Source organism: Apostichopus japonicus, chromosome 3 (assembly GCF_037975245.1).
Source record: "Apostichopus japonicus isolate 1M-3 chromosome 3, ASM3797524v1, whole genome shotgun sequence".
Classification (NCBI taxonomy): Eukaryota; Metazoa; Echinodermata; class Holothuroidea; order Aspidochirotida; family Stichopodidae; genus Apostichopus; species Apostichopus japonicus.
This window is the reverse complement of record NC_092563.1, coordinates 28,956,727-28,970,060: the sequence shown is the minus strand read 5'-3', so window position 1 is coordinate 28,970,060 and position 13,334 is coordinate 28,956,727. Positions and strand designations below refer to the sequence as shown.

Below are 13,334 nucleotides of genomic sequence, written 5' to 3'. Positions count from 1 at the left end.
AACTGACTCAACTCAAGTCTGGTGATGTACTATGAATAGTAACACTGTCTAAAGAAATGTGTATTTAATTAAGGGCTTTTGACATCAGAGAAACACAGGAAACACTTACTGTACATTTATGCAAGCCTAGCTTTTTATGAGTTGTCTAAAGGTTTCCTCAATTCAACCAGCCATCTTTTCATTTGTTTCCCAGGTAATATTCAGTCGATCAAAAGAAGAAGAAAAAGTTTTGGTGACTATAATCACTGTAGTACAAAGAGTAGTTGTAACTTAGCACTGAGTGACTGTAAAAACAAAGATGTGAGTCATGTGACACCGCATGTTTCATTCATTCGTACAGTAGGAACCCCCTATAGTTGAATTAATAATTAAATGTGAGAAAAAATAAACAGGGACGTACATTCTTGAAATAACATAGCCTAATCCTAGAAAGTTGTAACATAGCACTTACTGACTGTAAACACAAAATATGAAACTGCATGTTTTCATTCATTAGTACAGTAGGATACCCATATAGTTGCTTTTTGAATAAATAATTTAATATCAGAAGAAATTAAACAGGTAAGTACATTCTTGAAATAACATAGCCTAACCCTAGAAAGTTGTAACTTAGCACTTACTGAAAATATGAAACTGCATGTTTCATTCATTTGTACAGTAGGATACACCTATAGTTGCTTTGTGAATTGATTAATTAAATGACAGAAGGAATAAACAGGAAGTACATTCTTGAAATTAAACTCAACCCTAGAATATTGCTTCCTCTTCAATTCACTTTCCTTGTTCTATGTCTGTGCTTTTCAATTTATAGCCAGGGAAAACCAGTCATGTTGCCGTTGTTTATTTACAGTATTTGCTAACCTTAACGAGATTTCTCTTGAATTACATGAAATGAACGACCTTTCCAAAAGATCCTTTTACATGCCGAAAAAAGTCATTTTAAAAATTTAGGACAAATTCTAGTCTTCCCAAAGGTTTCAAAAATCTGATTTGTGATAGATCAGCTCATAACTGAAGGATGAACATGATAACAACAAATGCTCCTTAGAGAGCATTTTAGATAGATGCAACTGGTTGCTAAGATACCGTGGTTAAGAGAGCGGGTGCCGGATGGCAAAATAAGTAGACGGATAGATGATGTGATGAGAAATGCATCATAGCTTGTTTCTCATCAGGTGACAGTTGATGAAGTTTGCTTCCAAAGGTGGTGTAAATCTATCCAAAGATTCACTTCAAGGTGTTAAGTATTCACTTATGCAATTAGCTCCTAGTGAGAAGAACACAAATGAGATGCAATAAAAGTAGGAACTACTTCATTCTGGAATATAAACAAACTCAGGAGTAGATATTGAAGGAAGAGCATCAGCCTATGGACAGTCTTTAGTACAGCAGGATATAGGGAGAGGGGAGGGTGATGGGCTGTGGAGGCGAGGGGAAGGGAAGGAGATGGGGAGGGGAGGGGGGAAGATGGAGCACATGGTAAGGTAAACATTATAAAACCTACTGGTTTATATATTTACGAGTGACCCACTTACCTGTCTCCTCACAACCTTAGCACCGCATTCTACCGTGTCTAGTATGCCCTGGTAATCTTTTAACACTGTGCACCCTCAGTGACCGGTCCTATCCGGTCAATGCCCTGCTTTCTCATTCTACCATCCAAAGTGTTTACTCATGCATACTAGACACGGTAGAATGCTGTGCTAAAGTTGTGAGGAGACAGGTAAGCGGGGAACGAAGTAAATCTGTGGTCACGTGCTCATGTGAGTGGCCTGTAAACTGTCAGTGGAGAAAGTCCATTTAGTGAAGCCGTTCAGACTAGCCATTAGTTAATACAACTTTTGAAGTAGCATGATTGTTTTGAAATTGACGCACTTAACGGAATTGTTGAACGATATCCATTAAGCAAAACCTCAAAACACTCACCTGTAAGCACTTTTAAGATGAGTAGTTCCTCAGAATAAAGTAACCCCCGAAAATGTATTCTTCTGTTCCCACAAAAGGTACAGTTGAGAAGATTCTGACTGGAAGACGTCTCATGTGTCAAGTCCGTTAACACCCCTTTAATTGACTCATCATTTGTCCATAAGCTTACTGTGTGCTTGCGTGTATCCATTGACTTTGTACGATGTCTGCCATGCTCTGAGCCTCTGACCAAACACAAAATAGACTAAGAGAGCATTTAATGTGTGTATCACAATCTCCTCATAATTTCTCTGTTGTCCCTACTGCTTTAAGGTGCACTAAGAAATATGCAAATTTGGCCGACCAGTAAACAGCTGACTGATTACAACATAGCATCTATAGGTCATAAAGTACACACACTTTGCATGCCTAGAAGTAGCAGACGGATCATTCTTACGGAGTAGTGGCGTCATCTCAAGGTAATTTTGGTTATTTTTAGAGAGTAAGATTTCCAAAAGCGAAAAATACTTGCAACATTGGGGAGAGTGTGTGAAAAGCTTTTAAATGAACCAAAACTTCATGGGCACATACTTGAAACGGATTCATACTTGTGAATAACATATCCCTGCACTTAGGTGCAAAAAGGTAAAGGTTGTCTGCAGTATGGTTGTCAAGGTGATATCTAGGAACATTTAAAGGTGTGTCAATTACGGGGGTGCATTAATTACAAAGCCTTGCTATTCAGTACAATGACTCATAACTGCACACATGGTAAGATAACTTAGAAGCAAGTTAGCCATAGGATATTTTCAGTTTAATGTAGAATCCAGTGTAAAAGTCAACGATTTAAGTTGAAGCTCAGTAAGATACATACTGGAATGTATAATGTATTGTAGAACTCACAAAATAAACATGTTTCATACATAGGGAGTGGTCAATATATATTCCAACACTCACTCCCAGTGTGGTCCAGATTTCAGTGTAGAATGGTTATACTGTACATGTATGGCATTGCAAATTAATGTATCTTTGTTGTGGGGCAATACTACTAAACAAAAACTCGACAAGTCTCGACAAATTGACTGAAAGATCCACAAAAAGGGAACTTCAGTCTGAAAACTTTGTGAATTACTTTTGCAAATCATCCAAAAGGATTAAGGGGTACCCTTGTAGCATGCATCATGTAAAACTGATCCCTATTGTTGGTTTACAGGTACTGTATGACTACATGCGATAACAATACAAAGGGCTTTATCGAGGTGAAGGTACAAGGCTGATAACCTGAGACAATACCCTGACAACCATTGGTCATTTCAAACACATTTCAAAGACATTGAACAATAAGTTCCCACACATAAATCAATACAAGTCCCACTACATTACCTGGATTTAAAGGATACAGACAATACCTGACTGAAACAGAAAGTGCTTGAGAGTTTAAAGGTCGTCAGAATAGCTCCCAAATATGCTAGACAGTCATGTAATGGTCACACATGTTCATATTCATAAAGCAGTTTAACACCATCCTCATTCATGAAGAGCGTTCAGGACTGTTGTTCAAAGGCAATTAATTACCTAACTGAAACCACCTCTCTGTCTGGTTTGGGAATGACAGCCACCAGATGAGTAATTTTGAAAACTTTTAGCTCTGGTTACTATCTTTTTCTTTTTAAGGGGAGGGGGTGGAGAGGGTGGTGGGGGAGGGGACAGTACTGATGACCTTGAACATCACTTAAGCAGTGAGTAATAGAGCATCCAGGTGTGATGTATTCTGGAGTATTCTTCCTTGATGACTGCACAAATACCTTCCCTTGATCACAAATATTTTCATTTGATTCATGAATGTTTGGTCTCCAATTTTTGATTTCCCGCTGACATAGCGTAGTTTCCCTTTGCCTCAATGTTATTCATCCCCTCTCTCTAAATTCTCTTTATTTATATATCCAGTACCTTATCATGCATTTACTTTCCTGACATGGAGGAAATATCGTTCCCTGCTCAGGATTAAAATCTTGTCCATCCCTCTGTCCCAGTGACTCACTGAAGTTGTGCAATCATCGGGCTGTTTTTCTCAATTATTTTAACGACTGATTCTCGAGAGCCTACTTTTGATATAAACAGAGAGCAAACTTGCCGCACAAACCATAATGATACATAGTGTGTAAACACTTTGATTTTGCTATTACTTCATCACCATTTGCATCATCACTACCAGCCACTCTACTAGTACAGTAATGCAGTAGTACAGTGTAATGCATAACATGCAAGGGATATATATGATGTGATGTTACAGTACACAGCTGTTGTATTTAGTACATCACTACTCAATCCATGTACTGTCAAATGCAATGAAAATGTAATATAACATTCATGAAAGGCCACCAACCGTTATTTGGCTTTAATTTCAAGAGATGTAAACCTGTGAGGACTCTCTAACTTAATGTCCTTGCCAGTGTTTGTTCATCTAGTTAGTTCTGAGATAACACAACCCTGAGTAAAATATAAATAATTTTGATTTCTAAAATCTGATATTTGATTTGCATAAAAGATGTACAAAAATTATTAATGGTAAACATGATGCTTTTAGCAAATGTAGAATTTTTTCCAGATATAATCTTTAACTATCCTTACTGTCTCTGCCCGGACAGTTTGGTTGTTAGAATAAGGAGGTGGTGGTAGGCCGAAATGGCCCCATCATAGCGAGAGAGGGGACATTGCTAACCTTAGGTTTCCAAGTGGTCCAGACAAGGTACAGTTAGAGTGCAGTTATTGTAAGAAGACAGGGAAGTGAGGGGGTAAAGTATTTGCCATTGCATCAGAGCTGAGAGCTCAGATAGTACTTGCAGCCCACGTTGTGTTAGCCGGTTGAAACATGTTCGAGAACCATATTAAAGGAGCTTCTTCAGGACAGGGACTGAATTTTTTTTAAGAAAGGCAATAGACATATATATATGTACATACATACATGTAGCAATGCCAGGAGGAGTTGAAAACATGAGCATTACCACGCAAAGACTGATGTCGAAAGAAAAATAGCAGAGACAATTGGATGGAGGAAAGCACATGAGAAACGTCTTAGGGTCCCTTCCATTTAATTTAATTTTTTTCAACTCCCACCCTCACAAGTTAGAGAGGGTAGGACAGAGAGTTTAATCCCCTAGAGGATTGTTGAAAGAGGAAAGGTTAAAGTTATCCCAGCTTGTTTAAAAACGTTATAAGAAGTTTGATGGTGTTTTTGTTTTGCAGCCCATGTTATTATTACTACTTTACTCTATATAGTTAACACAATCGTGACTATCTTACTGGATTTAAATGTGGCACTCCTTGAACCAAGTTGAAAATAACTCCAATCATTGGATACAGGAGAGGATACCAAAGGAGCAACATTTTTGGATGAAATTCTTCAGGCAGTCCATATCACAGTTGCTATGACAACATGCTCACCTAAAAGACAAGTTTTAGCAATATCAATTAGTTTCCTCCCTTCCCTTCCCTTCCCTGTACATGTATATTATGCAAGGATTATGGACCTTAATAATAACAGTTCTTATATAGCGCAACTTACAATAAAGTCTCGCCGCGCTGTTCAAAAGAAAGTGAAAGATATGTACACAATATACAATAAGAGTAAACATAACAAATTATAACAATGAAATAAGGTGTGTCTTCAAAACAGTTTTGAACATCTCCACAGACACGACATTCTTTATGTTGAGTGGGAGTTTATTCCAAAGGAGTGTTGAGGAGTACTGGAAAGATCGCTCGCCATAAGATTTAGTGGACACAGGGTGCATAGACCTTAAGAGGATTACCTAAGCCTAATGCTAACCAAGGCTATTAAAATCACTTCAAGAGTTAAGACAGCTTAACATAATCCCAATACTAGTAAGTTTTTTCAATAAAAGTCCCAGTTACACATGGGACGAATTAACTGTCCAACTCTTCAGCAAATTTCAAAATCAGTTAATATGACTTTACTGAAATGTCATTGAAATAAATTACGAAAGTAAATTGTAAAAATTACCATAAGTTTGTGTCCCAAACTAAAACAGTTGTTTTCAAGATATAGTTAAAATCTAGCTTATAGACAAAACATATTTTTTAATCTATTCTTTTCATACCTAGAATTTTCATTATACTACGTAATTATACAGTCATTTTTGGTATTGAACTATAAAGCGTATAATGCATCCAGTGCCTAGATCAGTATAACTGTTGTATGCCATGCTCTTCATAGTTACTTTATAAACACACATTAATTAGGTTAACAGTGAATCTGACTACCTGCACTTATTCTGTAACAAATATAAATTTGCTCTTTCAATGGATATCATTAATTTTAGTCATATTGAATCATCTTATCACAAAAGTAGGGCGTGTTATACAATGGTAAACACTATAGATGTTTCTCAAAGTGAACACCCATCAAATGCATGTTTGTTAAATTATACAAACAAATATAAATTTGATGTGTAATCTTCTGTAATCATAATCACTGAAAGCGTACATTATGTGAGAGGTAAACAGGTACAAATGGGGCACAGAGTTACTTTTAGATCTTCATTCAGTGACGAATGGAATCACAATTGATAATCTCCTTCAGATTGTTCTCGATGTGTTTGATTTTTTTCTCTATTTTTCTCTCTCTCTTTTTGCTACCGGACAAATTTTTACTGGTAGGAAGATTAAAGCAACTCATTTGTACATTTTTGTGACCAGCATCTTGTGCAAACCTACAGTACCAAATGAACACATACTATGTTTACCATGTATTAACCAAACTAAGATTGCATTGATCAAACTAAGATAAGTCTCCTGTTTTTTGGTGGGTTTTTTTTGGGGGGGGGGGATGGGGGTTGGATGGGTCTAATGAAGGATAATGAACAAATAAATCAAAAATTAGACTTAATTATCACTATTTTCATCATCTCAACTTTTTTTCTGATTAATATTCATCTCAGAAAATTGAGCTATTTTAACATTTTCAATTTTTTTTTTACTTCAGTATTAGACATGAAAATTTACCAGCCAATTGAATAAACTACATTTTTTTTTACAGGAATTAAGTTTCAAATAGCTCCTCAATTAGCTAATTAACTAAAACATAGATACTGTTGGGACTAAGTTTGGCTACATGCCAACCACACAACTGAAATTGAGAGCATCCTGCAGTACTAGGATAAGTGTGAGAGCTGATTTGTTTTGTATTTTCTCTGGATCTAGGGGATCCCATCTCTTTAACCAAGAAATAACACACACTCTGTACTTTGTACTTAATTGGAGGAGATTATCTCTGGCCACATCTACCAGGTAATTATTTATTTCTTAACACCGTCAAATCATTAGAAAAACCTTCCGGTACACAAATAAATTAGCAGTTGATCACCTCCAGGTCCAAAGACATATCCACTACCCCAATGATCAGCTCAGAAAAGCAGTTTTTAAGTATGCCATATCCTGTCAACTTACCTCCTCGCCCCCCCCCCCCTCACCGACACATGGGAGTCTGTATGTGCATGTGTCAATCATTTAGTAATACTGTCAGCTAATAGTCAGCAGAGACTCACACATTCTTGAATATTACTTTGACAAAAACAAGGATAGGCTAGATAATTATTTGGGGTTAAAATAACCAGATCTGACATTTGTTGTCAGACATTCCTTGGAAATCATATTCACACATCACATCACAAACAATGTACTAATTAATGCAAAAGGAGACCAGGTTTTATCTTATGTAAAGTACTTCTTAACGAATTTCCTGTTATTATGAGTACTTACTAATGACTGATTCATTCGACCCAATTAAATTTCCATCAACCACCCACACACTTTCATTACGTATCCAGGCCTGTTTATGACACCTTGCCAGAAATATATTATCAGAAATGTTTCAGAGAGTTGCTAATTGTTTTTTTTTATTGTTTCACATTGAACAAGATGAGCCAAGGTACTGTAATATATAAATCCCAATGCATGATTAATACCGATATGAAACAATGGCTGATCAAAACCAACACAAAGAGGTAAGTATCATTAAGCTGTTGTCTGTTAATGACTGATCAAAATGTCAACTTTTACAGCGGTTCAAATTTTTTGTGGAGCAAGATTGAACGCTCTGAACGTTGTCTCATATAAAGTACTAACATTCCTGTCTACAAAAAGCTGCTATACATCTGTTGTACACTTGGAGAGATATACCAACTTACCCGTATTGCATACAAAGCAGTTTGCTATCGGATACCAGATAAATTAACCCCTGGTTCATCGACCAACCGTTTGTGTGAAACGACCAATTCCACTTTTGTCATTCCACAAAGACCGAAACCCTTCTAATAGCCCATCAGGAAGTGACACAAATATTTAACCAAATACATATGAATAAGAGGAAAAAAGCAGTTTCAGGACAAAACCCATCAAATGAAGCAGGACAGTGTTTGGTACGTGTATCGGTCACAAAGTCTACTGTAGGCGACTAAATCCTATAGAAATATCTAGGTATGTATAGTATACAAATAATAAATGGTTATGAGTGCAATAGTGCATATATTTCATGAGTTGAGAGATGGAATGTTCCATTCAACGAGGCGCAGCCGAGTTGAATGGAACAAATTACATCTTTCAACTCATGAAATATTTGCACTATTGCACGAATGGAAACCATTCATTATTTGTTTTATACAACACCTTCAAATTTGGATATAATTGGATGTAAAATGCACTCATGCAACAGATTGTTTTGAACAGACAGGTTTCTCTGCTATCTTACCATTGAAAAAAGTGCTATCAAAAAAGTATAACACATGGTTCTATTTCATAGAGTGCAATAGAGCGGATTTTGCATGCAATCGACGAGCAATTGACCAATCAAATGGCCGGAATATTATTAGGTGTTGTATAAAAGAATATAATAAACACTAGAACAAACTAACAAGACGTGTCACACCAGATCTTTGAAAATTACACCGAAACGTAATATCTTAGGTTGTACATAAACTCCAACCTCCACTTCAACCATGCACTGTATGCATTACTGTATGATACAGTGGGATGAATATAAGCCAACAATAGTTTTTGTGCCAATAAACTCTTCATTGCGTTGGGGTTTTTTTTGGTCTACAGTCTGCTCCGGATTACGTAAACGTACAGCAGTCATTACTTGATGAAGTGCGTAGGTTTACTGAAAACTGTGACTTTTAGTTAACCAAAAGTTGTTGTATAGGAGATAAACAATTGTTGGTCATTTTAATGTTAACTCAAAATATGTTGTTTAATAAGAATTCTTTCCGACTACGTACTGTAACGTATAAAAGGCTGTGGGATAAGTGAAGCCACAAGTTTGGTTTAAGAAATAAAGTTTGTAGAACTGATACAGTGCAGTGAGCCCGGTAAACAGTTTAATATAGTCATTGTCAGACTTCCTACCGAGTGGAACAGAGTCATCTTTAAAGTTTAAGTCTAGAACAGAACTGCATGTATTGTTATAAATAAACACTGTAAATACTTGAGTGTAACATAACTTCTTAATCCAATTTGTTCAGCAAATTTAATGGAAATTTAATGGATTTAATGGTCCGTGAAATTAAAGCAATGTATCTTGTTTCGTTTGCAAACTATAATTTTGTAAGTTGTAACGTCCCTGATACGTTTGCGATGGAATAGACAATAGGAACAAATACAGTGTCTTTGCTTTTTATCCACATTTTTACATTTGGAATTTTCATGTTAGGAAGGTTTTCAGACTATGACCTCTTGTGACATCAAACTATCTTTGACCTAGAAAAAAAACATACTGAATTATACGTTTCTTGTACTCAAGAGTGTGGATCCAAATTATACTGTACCATGAAGTACATGCATCCAAATTTACTGTTGGTTGGAATTATCACTTAAACTTATAGCCAAGGCATCTGATACACACTCACGCACACACACGCACACCCACATCCTCACACGCATGTTTAACTTCACCACTGCAAATATTTCCGTTTGCATACAGCAAGGAATAAAATATTGATGATACAGTCATTACTGCAGGAACTGGAGCACCAGTAATGTACCCTTATTGACATATACACACCAGTAATGTACCCTTATTGACATATACACACCAGTAATGTACCCTTATTGACACACCAGTAATGTACCCTTATTGACATATATACACACCAGTGATGTACCCTTATTGACATATACACACCAGTAATGTACCCTTATTGATTTATACACACCAGTAATATACCCTTATTGACATATACACACCAGTAATGTACCCTTATTGACACACCAGTAATGTACCCTTATTGACATATATACACACCAGTGATGTACCCTTATTGACATATACACACCAGTAATGTACCCTTATTGACATATACACACCAGTAATGTACCCTTATTGACATATACACAGGTTTTGAGTAGAGTAGGTTATCCACATGTACCTGATATTAAGACAATCACAATCTTATGAAACTGACATGCTAAAAATATAGTTATCTCATAAAAAGAATGGGAGAACAGGTCAATTACCACAAAAGCACAGTAAGTATTCAGATAAGTGGTATGAGTCTTTTTGAAGACTACAAGTGGAATTGAACCATTGTCAGTCAACATATTATGAATGGTTGAAGTGGAAATCCACTGATATGTTGGCCTAGGTTACACAGTTTCCAAGCTATCGAGGGATTGAAAATTAGTTGTCAGACAAATCGTGTCAAAACTTACGTTACTGTACATATTTGGTTCCATTTTCAATACACAGGGCAGAGAGTTTGTTTTAAATGACTAAAGTTTCTTTTTCAAAATTTTTGTGTGCTGTAGGCCCTGTCTAAGCGTCATAGTTAAGTTCTGAGATTGGAACACAGTAACCTTATAGGTTCCACCAAATACTAGTGGTGCTAAGTTTCAATGGCTTTTCTGGTCACAATTACAGTATAGGGACTCAAGAAGAAAGTAAACTTACTGTATATCCTATTTTTTAAACACTGAAAATTTTGTAGTTCTTAATTCATACAGCTTCTGTACAGCATATTAGAATACTTGAGAATACAAATGTACTTTGTTAAAAACACCTTGCATTTTCATACAGGGATTAATGAAATTCAGACCTGAAAGAACTTTGGACCATCCTTTATTGCTTTTCCAATCAAAATTATCAGTGAATCAAGAGGAAATATACATATGTCCGTGCAATGAAAAACATGAGTAAATGTCGATAAAACTTCTTGCGCGTTTGAACAAACTTGAACGAGAGAAAAGACAAATGGACTACAGTTTAATTTGAAAGACGAAGAAGATGAGAACTGTTGAAGGTGGTCAAGCATCTATTAGACCTCAAGTGCTATATTTTCAATGTCAATAGTACAGTAAACCAAGGACTCGTCTGGCTTCTTTTGTGATTACAAACATGTGTGTACACAATTCCACCTTCCTCCTTGAAAGAATATATAAGTCAAATAACATAATTTGCGCTACATTTTCAGGAAGGACTCTTAACAGTTCAAGCTACTAATGCATGGATTAGTATGGGTATTTTTCTATCCGGATTGCCATCGGCACTGGGATATATGTATTAAAGCAAATACTGTAGGTGAAACACACTTCTGTGTTTTCTTATTCATAACGTAAAGAAGAGTTCTCAGTTCCAAAGTAGTTTTAATTGAAATAATGTCTACTTTCAGAGAATTAAAAGTGTCAACATGAACTATTTCAAGCTAATTGCAGGTATACATGTTCTTTCATCAATATAACTTTATCACCACTCTTTTACCTAAGCATTTAGTACTTCCTATACTCACAGTGCTTTAAGTGTCATGATGAAACCCAGAAACTTTCTTCAAATTATCCAAACTGAAATATTTCTAAATGGGACCAGACTATATTCCTTTTCTTTTGTGCACTGACATATTTTGGTTATATTGCCAAATTCATACAACTACTGTAGCAAATTTACGCACTGAACAGCACAATGCATGATCATAATTCCGTTCATAATCACATAGTTCGTTCTTCTTACTAACCTATGCTAGATCTCAGTCCGTGTTTTTATAAGAGTGTGCATGGTTCTCTATTATGGAACTTTTGAGTGGTTTGAATATTCAAATCTAGCCTAACCTAGCACACTTTAGCCTGGTAACAAATGTCTACACAAGAGTAAACAATATACAGAACTGAATGAACTTTTGAACATCTTTTATATACCCACCTGAGGCTATGCTATGTTCTATGAAATTAGAGATGATGTTCTAAGCCCTTACGTTTGCCTACGTTATATTAAGAATAGAAAATTAAGTTGGTACTAGTACAGTACTAGTATAGTCAGTATTGCGAAGTTCGGAACACTGCAAAGTTCGGACACCCCTAAGATAATACAAGATTTCACCATGACAACCTACAGGAAGAGCCAAATTCCACCAAAAAGTACAAAGCTACAGTTATTTTCTCTCCAAAATGACCTGTGTGCAAGCAAGTACTTACATCTTTGTCAATAAAAGGAAGTTATAGTTTTGGGGTGTTTAATGCTTTGGTGTCCGAACTTCGCAGTGTCCATGCTACTACTGTCACTTCTACCGAGTACTAGGCCTAAGTGACCAACCTATTTACTTATTACCAATGAAGGTAATAATGTAAACTAGGAAGCCTAAATGCCTATTGCAGCAGTCTTGCCTAGCTTACTGATTCTTCGTATTACCAGATAAAAGTCTGCTTCATCACACACAGTTACATGTTGGCAACATGGACAACTTCCCAAGTAGAAATTGAATACCTGCCATAGTCACAGAGTATGCCTATTTCGGTAGTTGCCTATCGTGCGTAAATACAACGTATTTTCTAAACTCGCCTAACGTTATCACTATAATACTCTACATGTGTTACTGTTACTTGTGTTAGCCTATACATGCCGCAATGGTCATTTTGAATCATGTTGTTTACTGCTAAATTATTCCATTATTACGTTTTGATTCGACCTACCGATTACTGGGAGTCTTTCATCTATAAAGCAACTGCTGGTTCAAATATTTTGATTATCCATCGATCACACACGTTTCCGAAAAAACTCCACACTACCTACGCAGTGTTTAATCAAGGGGACTAAACGACGTTAAAAGTCCTTGGATAGGAACAACCACCACCGTTGTATATAATGTACAGCATGTATATAGTGCGCGTTGTTTTGGATTATCCAACTACTTCCTGAAAGTTGTGTTGTGCTTGTCTAACTCACCTGATATGGTGGTAAATTCGTAATCTTCTTACAGAATCAACCAACCGTTCACCACAATACGTAGAAAACTTTATCAGATTTTCAGATCAGGAGCATTAAAATTTAAACACGTAGGAATCCTGCAGTCAATACATAGAATGGGCTTCAATCAGACGAAAATTGCCTTGTATAGCTGTTTTCATACCGGTATAAATCTTTGAAA

The 13,334-nt window shown here is 36.2% G+C and overlaps 1 protein-coding gene across 2 annotated transcripts in view; it reads right to left on the bottom strand.

Annotated features, from left to right (window-relative positions):
* The window catches only part of LOC139965766 (uncharacterized), a 90,047-nt gene extending 76,713 nt beyond the window's left edge, over positions 1-13,334 (bottom strand). The window contains exon 1 of one of the 2 annotated variants that reach the window (XM_071968454.1): positions 13,133-13,334. The gene's annotated coding sequence lies outside the window, so the exon portion shown is untranslated. Of the gene's footprint in view, positions 1-12,879; positions 13,106-13,132 lie in introns of those variants that run through there. The other variant, XM_071968453.1, reaches the window with a different exon arrangement.